A 12,113-nucleotide genomic window follows, 5' to 3' on the forward strand; every position below is an offset into this window, starting at 1 on the left:
ATGTGTTTTTCATAAATATAAAATAAAATCATAATTACAATATATTAATTTCATTTATGTATGTATATTAAAAATTCAGAGATGTAAGCCAAAAGCTAGTATTTTTAAAATGCCGCACATAAAATAGAAGGCCATAGTTTTAAAAAAAATTAATGTGAAAGTGTTTTAAAATCATGTGAACCAAATGCGTATTTGCCGTATTGTATATAGAAGAATATTAAAAAGAAAACTTATATATAAATGAATTTTAAAATTTCAATTAATTTAGTAAATAATACGAAACATGGATATTAAAATTATAAAATTGAAATTTATTAAATTGGAAATCCATTGAAAAAGGTAATAATAATGTACTTTTTTAAAAATGTATATTTTTTATTTCTTTATAATGAATATCATGAAATTTATAAATAATATACTGGAAAAATTTAACATAAAAATAAGATATTAAAGATTTCATGGATGTATATTTTTTTCTTGAAATTCTTTTAATTTATTAATATTTATCAGTTGTACATGTGAGCAAACAAAATGGTAATGAAATGCTATTAAAAGCACTGGTAAAAATTTCAAGACAGAATAAAAACTTAAAAGGGTAATGGAATATCTAAATTATCTTCTAAATGTTGAGAAAAAAATTTGAGCCATGAACAAGATTTAGACAAATTCTTCAAAAAGAAAGAGATTCATTGTTTTCTGTTGGGGGACTGAAGAAATGAATTTGGTAAAATTGTAGATTCACTCTAGCATACAGAGAGGAGATGTTACTTTGTATAAAATTAATTTTTAAAATCTTAAAATACTTCAATTTTTATGAATTTTAAATGAAGCATAAATAAAAGTTAATATACAACAGGTTTTGTGCTAATTTGAAAATAAAAACAACAACGTGCAGTTGCTTTTTCATACACATAAATAAAATATGTGAATAAATTTTCTTTTGAAACTTGTTAGAGCTGCACAGGAATGAAAAAATGATTTGTTTGCGGTTTGTTCTCTTCCTTGCTTTAGGCAAGAAGTACATTTTAGATTAAATGGAATTGCTTATTGGGTTTAACTTGCTAATTGAAAAAAAACACAGATAGTTTTCAACCTCAAGAGTTGTTTTTTTGGTTACTAAAATAAAATTTTGCAAATCAATGTAATCCGTTGAGTACGTGTTACTTTCACTTTATAGTTAGAAGAAATAATTATAATATACGTGTCCCATTACCGCAATATTAAATTTATTAATAATTTTATTATAATTAAATAAATAAATATTAAAACCTTTTTTTTAAACAACAATAGAATTTTTGAACTTTACATATACGTGCTTAAAATCTATTGTTATTTACACATTAATTGATTTATTATGTAAATAAATGATTTGTTATACAATATAAATAAATAAATCAATTAATTTTTCCTGCCTACCTTTAAACTCCACGGAAAATGAAAATATTTTGATATTAATTATACATACAATTAAAATGTTATTAAATTTTAAATTTTTATAAAAAATAATTTTTAAAAATTTCAATTAAATTGAAATCACGTTCAACTCCCACGTCTTATATTTTTTTTAATAAGAACCATGAATATTATTCCAAATATTTATTTACATAAAATTCCGGAATTTAAATTGGGATAGTGTAGGCAAAAATTGTAAAGAAGACATGTTAAAATGTAATCCATTTATTTATGTATGTAAATATGTGTATATGTATAACATTTGCATGCATTTTTATAAAAACTACTTTAAGTAGTTAAATCGATTGAAATTTATTTTGCAATATTTTTTATTTCTTCGTGACGATAATTGGCGGATTCAATATGAAATTACAATATGGAAATTCTTTTGGAAATGATCATGTTTGTTCCATTTGATTTAACAATTTATTATACTTAATTTGTATAACAAAATTTGTTATTTTAAAAATTTTATTTTACATAATAGTACGACAGCTATATGCATTAATAATTAATGCATATTATTATTTAAATTGAATGTAAATGTCATAATATTGAAATAATTGGTACAAATTAATTAAAAATTAGAATATAACATTTTCTTTTTATCACAGAGAAGAAAAGAAAATAATTTTATTTACAATGTAAAATTATTCTGTAGGAATAATAAAGACTCTTTTGAATTTTAAATGTGCTTTGCTACAAACTTGCAATTGTATGAAAATATTTATGAAAGCCAATTAATTAAATACGATAAGTACATAAAACTGGATATACAAAAAGCAGTTTACAAAATTTTGTTTAACAGATTGCAGGGTTCTTAATAAACCGTCGGACTTATTACTTTAAATTGTTAAATTTGATTGAATTAAAAATTTTTTCTTTGTTATACAAAGAAGGCTTAATTAGCTTAAAGCTGTGTTGTACAAAGCAACAATTCATTTATTCAAAATTGTTATTTGATGACGACTTTGAAAATAACTATTTTCAATTAGTTAGGTTATCGAAGTAAAAGTCATTTACTAATATTAGATTTCCTATTGTAATTTAATTTCGAATTGGCATGCTTTGTGTTATTCCCGCGTTGTAAAATCATTATTTGTATAATAAAATTGTTTATTTCATGATGAAGTGGGGACTGCCATTTTCATTCTTAGTTCGTTTGAAATCTGGATTCAAAAAATCAAACTTGAGCTTTCTATTACTGGAATAATTTTTGAAATGGATTGGTCGAGTTGAAATTTTACTTTTAACATAATGTTATAAATGAATTTTTACTTCCATCTTTTCTTCTTTTTGATTATTATGTTGAAGTAATGAATTTTTTTCATTCGCTGTTGGTTATTTAATTTGAGCTAAAAATTATTTTAGAAGGTAATTTCGAAAAAAATTTAAAAAGAAAACTTACCCTTTAATTGAAACAATTCAAAGAATTTTGTAACATTTTATAAGATATACATAATATTGATGAAGAAATTTAGTTGTATATTATTGGAATAACTAAGCCAGGTAAGCAACATAATCCTTATTTTAGCAAAAAATCATAGCTGCCAACACTCTTACTGTTTTAGAAATCTGGATAAAAAATTTAGATTTGATTTTTCTATTAACCAAAATAACAGGCAATATTTTGTATACCGCAAAATTCTATTTTGCTTTTAAAATAGAATTTTAGTCTTGGTGTTACTTTCCTTTAAAGTTTCAGTGTTGCTTAATTAAATACTAATAAAATGCAGTGTGCTATGATAAAAATCCTCCCCAATTTAATTTATATATGAAATTTTTCTTTACCAAATTGATTTTAATTAAAACCGGTTCCATTTGTTTTCTGGATTGCCTTTTTTCCCTTTTTCCCAAATAAGAATTTCCCTATTTTGTTTCGCCTCTTCTCTTCATTGTTAATAAATTGAGCTAAAAAAAAGTAAGCAGAATTAAAAAATTTTTAGATTTCGGAAGCTAATTTAAAAAAAAATTAAAAAGATATTTTTCTTTAAGAACATTTTAGATTTAATGAAATTTTTTTATTTTCGTTTTGATTTTAATAGAAAATATAATTTTGTTGTGTTGACATTTTTGATTTATTTTTTTTTTCTAATAAAATTTTGATTAAAGAATTTTCAAAAAATTTTTATGTAGAAAAATTTTTTGATCGCAGGATTTTTTTGAGAATTTTTTAACAACAAAAATACTATAAATACGAACACAAATTTTTTTACATTAATTGAAGAAAAAATTTTGAAAGAACCGGACGTGCGGTAAATATTTTCTTTTTTTTGCTTAAAAAAAATTTAAAAATTATTTTTACGATTTATTAACGAATAAATCGTGAAAATAAGCATTTTTATTAAAAAAATTTGTAAATTCAAGGGATTTAATCCGCGCTTTTTAGAATTCTTTGAATTTATTAATTTTTGGGCTAAATTTTTTTCTCTTTTTCTTAATTTTCTTTGTTTTTTAAAAAAACATTGAAAATTTGTGTGTAAAATTGTGCAAAAAAAAGAAATATAAAAATAAAAAAAAAATCTGCATTTTTTATTGTTATATTTCTTTTTTTCTAAAAAATAAAAATTTCTGATTTCTATACGACGTCCAACACAAATTTTTTTTTTCTTAATGTAATGACATTTCTTTACTTACTGTGATTTTTTTTTAACTTACTAAAATTTTATTTTTTTGACTAAACTGAAATTTATTTTTTCTGTTTTTTTTTTGACAGAAAATGGACCCTGTGCTTTTGGTAAGTGCTTTGATTTTAATTGCCTTTACTTTTTTCTATTATTTTTATAAAATTTTGCGTCAATGCGCGTTTGAGTATCGCTCTGGTGAATATTGTGTTTTTTTATATTTTTTTTATACATTTGTGCGTCGTTTTGTGTTTTTATGTTGTGAAAGTGTGCTTAGTTTATATAGACGTGCGCGTATATTCGATCCATTAGCTGAGATTGAAAATGGAGATCTAGAGAAGGAATATGTAACAATGGATGACGACTCTCAAGCAACCCGATTGAATATAAGGAACATAATTTTGGAAGAATACGAGCCAATTGTTCCCTGTATCGTACTCTATAAGAACATGTCATTCTATTCGGTCTCCAGCGAGGATTCGAATAGGACTTTTATCTGTACGCCTCGCAGCGATAGTTCGGTATTTTTAACGGCCTGTAGCGACACTGCAAGTAGCGATAGTTCTTCATTCTACACGGCATGTGGCAGTGAGTCAAGTCTTTTGGCAACCACATTTGAAAGGTCGACAGGATTTTTGGAGAGGTCAAGAAGCTACTCCAGTTTCTTTTCAAAACCAAGCACCACGACGGACAATTATAAATGGGGAAGGGAGTTTTTTGACACGGATCGCGCATTTAGCTGGCCAAAACAAATGGTCTGGGAATCGAGCGCGTTCAAAGGATAAACGGATGCGTTTTTCTAGCATTTTCTATTCGCTTTCTGCTTTAATTTTTGTTGCTTTTGTTAAAAAAAATAAAAAATAATATAAAAAAATAAAATATTAAAAAAAAAAATTTTTAAAAATTATAAAAAAATTAAAAAAAATTTATTTTTAGTAATAATAATAATAAAAAAATATTTGTGGACTCCCTCGCGTGCGGGTTAGGAGGGGTGGTTGGCCGTGGGAACTTATTATTATTACTTTTTTTTTTGGGTTATTGCTTTTGTTTTATTAAAAAAAAATTATTTCCGAAAAAGTTTCCATGACTTTAAATCTTTAAGCTTGATTTACCCTTGATGTTGTCTATATTGAAATATTTGTATTTGTGTTGGACAGCGCTATAACGTACACTGTCCTCTTGGTCGCATTATATTTCAACCTATAAAATATATTCTAATATATATTTAATATATACGCAAATAAAAAGAATGAAATAGAAAATATTAAAATAATGAAATCCTCGAGTTCTTTGAAAATATATTGCTTGGTACGTTTTATCAATTTAGAAACAACATTTCTTACTCATACTAACTTATTTTTCATCTGAAATATTATATTAATAGGACCATATAAATTAAAGGTTTTTTATCCAAAAGAAGAATATGAGTGCAATGTGCTTTTGAAGCACAATTTTCTAATCAATAAAAGTCCACCCCCATATTATTTCTTTCTTTATTATAAAAACTAAATAGTTTTGTGTTGTGATTTTTCATGTCTAATTAAAATTTCATTAAATACCTGAACAGATTTCTCCAAATAAGTGTGGGATTTATTATGTAATGCTTCTTTTCTCTTTATAATTTAAAGGTTTTATAAATCTTAAATACTTTGATATATACTTGATAGTTCTTCGCCTTTCCCTTAAAATTAGTTTCCTTTGTTTTTCATTTTACTTCGCTTTTTCTAAAGGAAACAATAAAATATCATGTGTCACGAAGTTTCTTGTAATTTGTAAAAAATATGTTCACTTTTGTTTTGTTTTCTATAGGAATTTCTTTCAGAGAATTTCAAAGGGGGTTGAAATTATAGAGAAAATGGGGAAGCTATCATTTTTTTCTTGTTAAAGAATCCTATATTTATTTCAAAAAAAGAAAAATTGTTTTTTATTTCCTCTTTTAGCTTTGTATTCTTATTTCTTTTATAAAATATTTTTTTATATATTTTTAAAATTTTGTTCTTGGTTTCATTATATACGCTACATTACAAGAAATACGACTTTGATATATGTGTGATGTTATAAGATGTGTTTATGTCGTTTTTGGCAGCAACATATTTAGATATGGTTTAGACTATTTATACCTCATGCACTTTATGAACATTATTCCTCTTTTCTCTTTTATATTTCTCAGAATTCTCAAAAAATGTATCTCGTTTGTAGTCCGCACTAACAAAACAGTTTTGTGGCCCCAAAATTTTTTGCAGTTTGATACTGTAGAATTTTTCTGACACATTTGAAAGATCTGGGTAAGATTGTGTTGAAACCAAAAATATAGTTTTCAGTCTCAATAAATAGGATTGTAAATAATTTGTCAAAATTAAGAAATGAGAATCAATTTTAATTATAAGTACATCTTCGACGAAATACTCAAGTTTACAAATAATTACACGAGTAAATTTTTGTCTCCAATATTTATAAAATTTTACTTCTTTTGGATGCGTTTAAATTTTGCTTGGAAACAAAGGCATAAAACAATTTCTGTAATTAATGACAAATTTTTGTAAGCACAATGCAACTAGCTTAAACCGTATATAGTAAATTTTACGGTCCACGTTGTTCTTATAAACAAGGTTTTATTCCATTCCAATTTAGTTATATACATACGATACGTACATGAATATTTTAATATTCAGCATCTTGTATAAACATACTCATGTACGTAAAATAAAATTTTATAACTTTGTCATTCTACTTGTTGTAGATGTAGGAAAATATAGGAGAATTCCATATATACACCAAACTTATATATATATATATAAAAAGCTTTTGAATAATGAAATCTGCAAACAGAATACAGATTAGAGCTAAAAACAATATGTAAAAAAAATAGATAATTGTTCTATTGTGTGAAATGAGAAAAGCCAATTTGAATAGCTAGGTAAGTAAAAAATATCTAAGAAAAGAGAACGGAAAGATTTTTAAAATCTAATGAATGCCATATTATGTGATATACTTTCTGTTAAGATACGGTTATTAAATAATAATAAATATTCGCGTAGCACAAACATATACACAATACGTAATTTCAGACTGTTGTTTTGATATAAAAATAATTGTTGATTTTTAAGAAAAAAAAAAGTATTTCTGAAATTTAAAAATCAATAACACTTGTGCTATTTGAGTTTTTAAATCCAAATTAAATTATAAACTTTTGTTTTATCGAAATTATTTTAAGCATTTCTATTTTATTGATGTTTATTTGTAATTTCATTTAAAACGCAATTTTATATAAGCTACCAAAGAAATAGTGGAATAGAAATGACGAACGTATCCTATGCTATACTTAAATTTTTCCTTAAATGTGATGTATTGAATGGCATTGTTATGGAAGGATGTACTACTATAATTCCTTCTCTGGTAGGCTCTCGGTTTCCTTCGGAGAAAAGTTAGTAATTAAAGTAAATTAGAGGCTCGGCTCAGAATACCTATACTTAAATATTTTATTTCTAAAATAATTCAATAACGCGATTTCCAAATTTTAGTTTGTGCACGAAATCTTGAAAAAATTGCACCATCAGTTATAACTTAATTATAATATGTTGTAACTTAATTTGTCACAAAATCCAATTGGAAAAGATAATCAAGTGAACGATGCCTCTCTTAAAGGTTGTAACATACGATAGTCTAAAACAACACTTAGTGATTCGATACTCACAATAAGCACCATTTATGATAGTAGACACTAGATTAAAAGTATTTGATAAATTACCAATTTGCCACTTTGATATTAACATATGTATAAAGCTTGGAGGAGCGAAGTATAAGCCTTTTCTCTAATTTCAATTCCGTTGAATATTTTATTATATTTTTGCCTCTCTGCATAATGCTATTGTAAATAATTTTATATCTCATATACTATTAAAAAATAATAATTTTTTCAATGAACTTGCAACAAATATTTTTTAATAATAAACAATGATATACCTTCAAGCAATATGATATAAAAATACATATGTACGTAGTATATAAAGATATTTTTTTAAAATAACAGATAATCAGCTATTCTTAGTAAACAAACGTGTATAATTTGTTGAAATGTATATATAGGAGATGGTGACAATGTATAGGAGATGGTGACAATGTAAATATAAGTAGGAGAAACGTGCACTTTTTTAACTATATATTTTGTTGTGTGTTGTGTAATATCAAATACGTCCCATTAATTTTAAAGTTTACGTACCGTATATGAATTCACTTAAAAGAATTAATATGGTGGTAAATAAAGGAAAACTTTAGAGTCTTTTTAGATTGTCTTATATATATTTATAAATTATATGAAACAAAACACATTTCATATTTAAATTATGAGTTTATTTTTATCAATTCAACACCAGTTATTAGGATGTGATCAACCCTTTCCTAATAAAATAGTTTACATATCTTTAAAGAAAGAAAATAATAGTGAAATTTTCTTTAATATTTTTATACTCGTAGAGAAAAATTTGTAGAAAAAAAGGTATATACACAATGTATTCATTGAAGAGGGCGACAAGAATGTTCCAGCTTACTTTAAATTGTCTGGTCAGAGCCCAGATTAGAATAATTGTTAATTTAAAAAATGCAGTTTTAAAGAGATCCAATACAAATAAGTCAGAAAAACAAACTCTTATTAAAAAAATAATCTTTAATTGGCAAAAGCAACTTTAAGGCATGCACGTAAATTAAATTTAACTTGTTTCCATCAGCCAATTATAAAATTCCAAATTATGAGCTTCAATAGCATATTTTAAGGGGCTAATATATACACGCGAAATCAGAATCTTTTAAATTGTTTAAATTTATTATATGAATAAAATTTTTGTAAGAAGTTAATCCTTGAATTTTTGAAGTCAATAAGTAACAATTTTTACTTTTGCGGTAAAATATATGACAAGTACATAAAAGTACATAATATACGAAATTCGACGTAACAATACTCTCACATATCTATATGAAATTTATTATTTCATGTCTACATTACACATTTAAATATACACACATGTTATGATGAGAAGGACTCTTCATATTTTTGTTTTTTATTCCTTGTACATTTTGAAGGATTTTCTTATATAAAGATGAGAAATAATTTCAAGCATGTGTAAAAAAAAAATTTTTTTTTTTTTAAATTGAATTATTTCAAAAACATTCTTTATCACATACGAAAGAAAGCATTAGGGGATTAATAATTCTTTGTGGGGGAGTAAATAATTTCAGTGTGCCATTTTTCTTTTCATACTCGTACACATATATCGCTTGTTCTATAATTTGCAAAAAAAAAAAAAAAGAATTTTGTTTTCTTTAAGTATATGGAAAATATGTGGAAATTGAAGAAATTTAAAATTGAATTTGATGTTTATTTTTTTTTTAATTTTTTTATTTATATAGGAAGAACAATAAAATGCTGTAAATTTTTTTTTGTATTGTGCTTGAAAAATTGAAAAAGAAATAATATTAAAGTTGAAGAAAATTAAAAGTTATTCTGGCATGTTTTTTATTTTTTCGATTTTATATAAATTTTTTTTAATCAGAAATGAATGGAAATGAGAATTTTGCAGTACAATTTTCGTCCTAAAGCAGTACAGCTATATTCTGAGAATTATATATACCTATTCTTATAGATCTTGCAGATGTGTGAATACTCATGGTGGTATCACACCATTAGAGAGAGAACACAAAATCACCTACGCTTTAGAAATAATTGCAACGATTTAAAAATTGTAATAAAAATCAAATTTTAATACTAGTTTTTTAAGAGACTCTGCCATTTGATCATTGATCATCAAATTAAATCTCTTCTAGATAGACAAGGTTTATAAAATTTTCGCAAACAAAGTAATTTAGTGGAGTTTAATGCTAAATCACCGGTAGCCAACTTGAAACTGAACTTTGGCGCATTACAATGATTATTAGGCCGGCTGTATGGCAATTTCAGACGTCTCATTAGAAATTAAATGCTATAGTTAAGTTTACATCATTCAATTGCGACAAAAAGAAAATTTTTTGTCATCGACTTAGAGTTGCTCACTATTGACGGTAATCATCTCTCTTTCGCATTTTTTAAATGAATAAGTATTATTTATTTAACAGTACTAAAACGACACCATAATGCAGTCTCTTAGAGCTAAAGATCATTTGTTCCAATTACGATAATTTTGCTAATTAACGCAACTATATGGAGACGGCCGCAAATTACCAAAATTGCTGCAAAAAGTGAGTGATTACTTTGATTAAATAATTGAACGATTTGGGAACGCATTTGAGTTGTACCATTATGACTTTTGTGAATCTTATTCAAAGAAAAGTTAACACCGAAAAACTCTTTTGCCGCTATTTACATTTTTGGTCAATCTAACAGTTTATGGACCAGACATTCCCATGGAAATATTTCTTATATAATAATTAAAGAAATTAACGAAAAATTTTTGAAAAATTACAATTCTTGCAATTTTGTTATTATATAATTAATCAGTCTATGTGTAGTTTTAAAATAAACACATAAAAATTTAAAATACTCAATGCGATTTCAAATAATGATTAATGAGTTGTTAGTCATCTATGACCGGACCTAAATTCTTAATTTATTTGGTAGGTTTATTCGCTTTAATTTTATTTTAAGTTATCATCACAATACCTGAAATTATTAAAAGAAAATACTTGTAATTAGATCATTAAATTGAGAATTTTTCATCTTTTATTTTAACCTTGACCTTTTTTTTATGTTCGAACCTATATGGTTTAATGTTTTGATTGTAGCTAAAAAACAAAAATCTAAATAACATGCAAGGATGGAATATTAAAATATTTTTTTATGTTTACAAGAATAAAAATTTTGTTTTAAGCTTTATGTCTGGTCCTTTTTTAGTTTTTTGTATTACAATATAATTAAGAATACCTTTTGGGGATTTTCAAAAGGTATAAAGAAAGAAAATGTATATATGTTTGTATAGGTTTAATACATGTCTGTAATGTGTATTATAAAAATGTTTGATTGCGTGTTTGATCGTATATGAATTTTCTTTTTGAACTTTAAAGAATACAAGTAATTTTTCTTTGTAATTTCAATTACGATGGTGTAAAGACTGTTTGAGAAAACTTGAAAGTTTAGTTTAGAACTACAGTTTATGGGAAATCCGGGGAAAGCTATTCCGAAGATTCTAAAAGTTTTTAAGAATTTCAGAAATTTGACCCAATATTTTTAAAGTTCGAAATATAAGTAGATTCTTTATAGTCGGGACTTGATTTATCAGAGGTAATACTTTTCGATTCTTGCAAAGTTTTGGATTTTCATTCCTAAAATTGAGAGAAAACATTTTATGGTATGGTGCCTTATATTTTACACAAATGTATCTTACATTTATGTTATGATTCACAATTGAACCTGCATAATAAAATTTGCTAATCAAGATGATTAATTGTTGCAATCAAAAACTCAATTTTCATTAAATTTTAAAATACTGCAAGGATTTTCTATTATTGTAAATGCCTCAGACCGTATTTAGCAATAAAATTACCATAATATAATTTAAAGTCTATTAATTCCTGAAAAAGCTACCTGTTATAGCTAATAGTTTAAAAACTCATGTTAAAATTTTTCACCGCAAAAACTCCATGTTTTCTCACATACATACTAACTAAATTTTGTATAAAAGTTTTAAATTTAAAAATAAATCTTTTAAACGTTAATAAAAACTCGAACCACATATGAAAGTTTCCTCTGTTTTTTTTAGTGCAAGTTTTAAATTTAATTATAACATTCATTTAAAACTATTCTTATACATATAGTAAGTATGCTAATGAAGAATAATATAGCATGTTAGAGAAACTTTTTATGAATTTTCCTTCAAAAAGAAAAAAATAAATACTAACTTGTTCTTTTATCGTAAAAAATTTTGAATAAATCATGAAAACTTTTTAAAAGTGTCATTAAATTATCATAAATAGTCATTATAACGATGGCAAGTATACTATTATTAATGTTTCCACAAAATTAATTCATAAATTGACATGCACAGCTCATAA

The 12,113-nt window shown here is 24.8% G+C and overlaps 1 long non-coding RNA gene across 1 annotated transcript in view; it reads left to right on the forward strand.

The window, feature by feature from the left end:
- The window catches only part of LOC129605593 (uncharacterized), a 69,745-nt gene continuing 57,632 nt past the window's right edge, over window positions 1–12,113 (forward strand). The window contains exons 1-2 of the long non-coding RNA XR_008696722.1: window positions 1–339; window positions 4,169–4,189. This is a non-coding gene — a long non-coding RNA (uncharacterized LOC129605593). The remainder of the gene's footprint in view (window positions 340–4,168; window positions 4,190–12,113) is intronic.

Source organism: Condylostylus longicornis, unplaced genomic scaffold (assembly GCF_029603195.1).
Source record: "Condylostylus longicornis isolate FDR11 unplaced genomic scaffold, ASM2960319v2 ptg000013l, whole genome shotgun sequence".
Lineage (NCBI taxonomy): Eukaryota > Metazoa > Arthropoda > Insecta > Diptera > Dolichopodidae > Condylostylus > Condylostylus longicornis.